Source organism: Oncorhynchus keta, unplaced genomic scaffold (genome assembly GCF_023373465.1).
Source record: "Oncorhynchus keta strain PuntledgeMale-10-30-2019 unplaced genomic scaffold, Oket_V2 Un_contig_1328_pilon_pilon, whole genome shotgun sequence".
NCBI lineage: Eukaryota > Metazoa > Chordata > Actinopteri > Salmoniformes > Salmonidae > Oncorhynchus > Oncorhynchus keta.
Genome location: NW_026278176.1, coordinates 5,001 through 9,949, shown reverse-complemented (window position 1 = coordinate 9,949; position 4,949 = coordinate 5,001). Strand labels below are relative to the sequence as shown.

General features: G+C 54.4%; 1 long non-coding RNA gene across 1 annotated transcript in view; it reads right to left on the bottom strand.

Annotated features, from left to right (window-relative positions):
* Positions 1–1,582: 1,582 nt before the first annotated feature.
* Positions 1,583–4,949, bottom strand: part of LOC127918130 (uncharacterized) — a 6,942-nt gene continuing 3,575 nt past the window's right edge. The window contains exons 2-3 of the long non-coding RNA XR_008099020.1: positions 1,689–1,864; positions 1,583–1,625 (exon numbers count right to left, since the gene is read on the bottom strand). This is a non-coding gene — a long non-coding RNA (uncharacterized LOC127918130). The remainder of the gene's footprint in view (positions 1,626–1,688; positions 1,865–4,949) is intronic.

Sequence of the window (4,949 nt, the reverse complement as noted above, 5' to 3'; positions counted from 1 at the left end):
GTTACTCTGTGGATCCTAACTGACCCACTACAGCCAGTATCCACTGTGTTACTCTGTGGATCCTAACTGACCCACTACAGCCAGTATCCACTGTGTTACTCTGTGGATCTAACTGACCCACTACAGCCAGTATCTACTGTGTTACTCTGTGGACCTAACTGACCCACTACAGCCAGTATGCACTGTGTTACTCTGTGGATCCTAACTGACCCACTACAGTCAGTATCCACTGTGTTACTCTGTGGATCCTAACTGACCCACTACAGCCAGTATCTACTGTGTTACTCTGTGGACCCTAACTGACCCACTACAGCCAGTATCCACTGTGTTACCCTGTGGATCCAAACTGACCCACTACAGCCAGTATCCACTGTGTTACTCTGTGGACCCTAACTGACCCACTACAGCCAGTATCCACCTTGTTACTCTGTGGATCCTAACTAGAGCCATGGTTAACTGGGGTCTAAAGAGGAAACTAAAGCCATGGTTAACTGGGTCTAGTTACTTCCTGTCTGGCGGGGTGTTTCAGCAGGTCTGGGATCAGAGAGGGTGACCCATTCTAGCAGCACTAAATCAACAACCCTCCAGGATACATTAGACCCAGACAATAGAATAACATGGCTTCAGAACTACAACCAACCTGTCACTCAGCTGTCAGTTCTACTTGGACTGGGGAGACCCCTCCCTCCCTCCCTCCCCTCCCTCCCTCCCTCCCTCCCTCCTGTCAGGTCATTCTCAGTGTTCAGTAGTTGTTCCTGGTGACCTTGTCCCTGGATCAGCTGACTCTCTCTCAGCCCCAGACTTCTCTTCTCTGTGTGGATGATGACAGCGTCTGGAAGATGTGTTACCTGGCCTGGAAGGTGTGTTACCTGGCCTGGAAGGTGTGTTACCTGGCCTGGAAGGTGTGTTACCTGGCCCGGAAGGTGTGTTACCTGGCCTGGAAGGTGTGTTACCTGGCCTGGAAGGTGTGTTACCTGGCCTGGAAGGTGTGTTACCTGGCCTGGAAGGTGTGTTACCTGGCCCGGAAGGTGTGTTACCTGGTCTGGAAGGTGTGTTACCTGGCCCGGAAGGTGTGTTACCTGGCCCGGAAGGTGTGTTACCTGGCCCGGAAGGTGTGTTACCTGGCCTGGAAGGTGTGTTACCTGGCCCGGAAGGTGTGTTACCTGGCCTGGAAGGTGTGTTACCTGGCCCGGAAGGTGTGTTACCTGGCCTGGAAGGTGTGTTACCTGGCCCGGAAGGTGTGTTACCTGGCCTGGAAGGTGTGTTACCTGGTCTGGAAGGTGTGTTACCTGGCCCGGAAGGTGTGTTACCTGGCCCGGAAGGTGTGTTACCTGGCCCGGAAGGTGTGTTACCTGGCCTGGAAGGTGTGTTACCTGGCCTGGAAGGTGTGTTACCTGGCCTGGAAGGTGTGTTACCTGGCCCGGAAGGTGTGTTACCTGGCCTGGAAGGTGTGTTACCTGGCCCGGAAGGTGTGTTACCTGGCCCGGAAGGTGTGTTACCTGGCCCGGAAGGTGTGTTACCTGGCCCGGAAGGTGTGTTACCTGGCCTGGAAGGTGTGTTACCTGGTCTGGAAGGTGTGTTACCTGGCCTGGAAGGTGTGTTACCTGGCCTGGAAGGTGTGTTACCTGGTCTGAAAGGTGTGTTACCTGGCCTGGAAGGCGTGTTACCTCGCCTGGAAGGTGTGTTACCTGGCCTGGAAGGTGAGGTGGTGTGTCAGGTCATTCTCCGTGTTCAGTAGTTGTTCCTGGTGACCCTGTCCCTGGATCAGCTGACTCTCTCTCAGCCCCAGACTTCTCTTCTCTGTGTGGATGATGACAGGGTCTGGAAGGTGGCTACGCATCATGAACAGAGGACTAAATACAACCTGGAAGAGAACAGGACACGGCTGTTAGAGAGATAGAGACAGAGAGAGAGACAGAGAGAGAGCGAGAGAGAGAGCGAGAGAGAGACAGAGAGAGAGACAGAGAGAGAGACAGAGAGAGAGAGAGAGAGAGAGAGAGAGAGAGAGAGAGAGAGAGAGGAGAGACAGAGAGAGAGGGGAGAGACAGAGAGAGAGAGAGAGAGACAGAGAGAGAGAGAGAGACAGAGAGAGAGACAGAGAGAGAGACAGAGACAGAGACAGAGAGAGAGAGAGAGAGACAGAGAGCGAGAGAGAGACAGAGACAGAGAGAGAGACAGAGACAGAGACAGAGAGAGAGAGGGACAGAGAGAGACAGAGAGACCGAGAGAGAGAGGAGGCAGAAAGAGGTCTGTTGTCAGGACAGTAGAGTAGAGACGAGGCAGAAAGAGGTCTGTTGTCAGGACAGTAGAGTAGAGAGGAGGCAGAAAGAGGTCTGTTGTCAGGACAGTAGAGTAGTGAGGAGGCAGAAAGAGGTCTGTTGTCAGGACAGTAGTGAGGAGGCAGAAAGAGGTCTGTTGTCAGGACAGTAGTGAGGAGGCAGAAAGAGGTCTGTTGTCAGGACAGTAGAGTAGAGAGGAGGCAGAAAGAGGTCTGTTGTCAGGACAGTAGAGTAGTGAGGAGGCAGAAAGAGGTCTGTTGTCAGGACAGTAGAGTAGTGAGGAGGCAGAAAGAGGTCTGTTGTCAGGACAGTAGAGAGTAGAGACGAGGCAGAAAGAGGTCTGTTGTCAGGACAGTAGAGTAGAGAGGAGGCAGAAAGAGGTCTGTTGTCAGGACAGTAGAGTAGTGAGGAGGCAGAAAGAGGTCTGTTGTCAGGACAGTAGAGTAGAGAGGAGACAGAAAGAGGTCTGTTGTCAGGACAGTAGAGTAGAGACGAGGCAGAATGAGGTCTGTTGTCAGGACAGTCTTCTTAACTCTATATATCCCCTTCCTCTCTCACTCTGTCTCCCCCTTCCTCTCTCTCTCTGTCTCCCCCTACCTCTCTCTCTGTCTCCCCTCCCTCTCTCTCTTTCTGTGTCTCCCCCTTCCTCTTTCTCTGTCTGTGTCTCCCCCTTTCTTTCTCTCTGTCTCCCCCTTCCTCACGCTCTCTGTCTCCCCTTCCTCTCTCTCTGTCTCCCCCCTTCCTCTCTCTCTGTCTCCCCCCCTTCCTCTCTGTCTCCCCCTTCCCCTCTCTCTCTCTGTCTCCCCCTTCCTCTCTCTCTGTCTCCCCTTCCTCTCTCTCTCTCTCTCGCTCTGTCTCCCCCTTCCTTCCTCTCTCTCTCTCCCCTTCCGCTCTCTATCTCCCCCTTACACTCTCTCTCTCCCCCTTCCTCTCTCTCTCTGTCTCCCCCTTCCTCTCTCTCTTTCTGTGTCTCCCCCTTCCTCTCTCTCTATGTCTCCCCCTTCCTCTCTCTCTGTCTCCCCATTCCTCTCTCTCTCTGTCTCCCCCTTCCTCCCTCCCTCTCTCTGTCTCCCCCTTCCTCTCTCTCTGTCTCCCCTTCCTCTCTCTCTATGTCTCCCCCTTCCTCTCTCTCTCTCTCTCTCTCTCTCTCTCTCTCTGTCTCCCAATTCCTCTCTCTCTGTCTCCCCCTTCCTCTCTCTGTGTCTCCCCCTTCCTCTATCTGTGTCTCCCCCTTCCTCTCGCTCTCTCTCTGTCTCCCCCTTCCTCTCTCTCTGTCTCCCCCTTCCTCCCTCTCTCTGTCTCCCCCTTCCTCCCTCTCTCTGTCTCCCCCTTCCTCTCTCTCTCTGTCTCCCCCTTCCTCTCTCTCTATGTCTCCCCCTTCTCTCTCTCTCTCTCTCTCTCTCTCTCTCTCTCTCTCTCTCTGTCTCCCAATTCCTCTCTCTCTGTCTCCCCCTTCCTCTCTCTGTGTCTCCCCCTTCCTCTATCTGTGTCTCCCCCTTCCTCTCTCTCTCTCTCTGTCTCCCCCTTCCTCTCTCTCTGTCTCCCCCTTCCTCTCTCTCTCTCTGTATCCCCCTTCCTCTCTCTCTGTCTCCCCCTTCCTCTCCCTATGTCTCCCCTTCCTCTCTCTGTCTGTCTCCCCCTTCCTCTCTCTCTGTGTCCCCCTTCCTCTCTCTCTCTGTCTCCCCCTTCCTCTCTCTCTGTGTCTCCCCCTTCCTCTATCTGTGTCTCCCCCTTCCTCTCTCTCTCTCTCTCTCTCTCTCTCTCTCTCTCTGTCTCCCCCTTCCTCTCTCTCTGTCTCCCCCTTCCTCTCTCTGTCTCCCCCTTCCTCTCCCTCTGTCTCCCCCTTCCTCTCTCTCTCTGTCTCCCCCTTCCTCTCTCTCTGTCTCCCCCTTCCTCTCTCTCTCTGTCTCCCCCTTCCTCTATCTGTGTCTCTCCCTTCCTCTCTCTCTCTGTCTCCCCCTTCCTCTCTCTCTCTCTCTCCCCCTTCCTCTCTCTCTCTGTCTCCCCCTTCCTCTCTCTCTATGTCTCCCCCTTCCTCTCTCTGTGTCTCCCCCTTCCTCTCTCTCTCTGTCTCCCCCTTCCTCTCTCTCTCTGTCTCCCCCTTCCTCTCTCTCTGTCTCCCCCTTCCTCTCTCTCTCTGTCTCCCACTTCCTCTCTCTCTGTCTCCCCATTCCTCTCTCTCTCTCTTTCTCCCCCTTCCTCTCTCACTCTCTCTCTCTGTCTCCCCCTTCCTCTCTCTGTGTCTCCCCCTTCCTCTCTCTGTGTCTCCCCCTTCCTCTCTCTCTCGGTCTCCCCCTCCCTCTCTCTCTCTGTCTCCCCCTTCCTCTCTCTCTCTGTCTCCCCCTTCCTCTCTCTATGTCTCCTCCTTCCTCTCTCTCTCTTTCTGTGTCTCCCCCTTCCTCTCTCTCTGTGTGTCTCCTCTCTCTCCACCACCTCCTCTCTCTCCACCACAACCAGCCTAATCTACCATAATACTGTCTGGCCTCACCGCACTGAAAACAGATCCATGTCATCCTCTTTCCTTTTCTCCTCAGAGACAGACAGGGGTAGAAATCAATGCCTCCGAATGTGTGTGTGTCTGTGTATGTGTGTGTGTGTCCTCGCTATGAGGTGGTACTGTAATCAAAGCCAAACCGTGGTGGTTACCGAAAGGAAGCCGGGAAGGGAGGG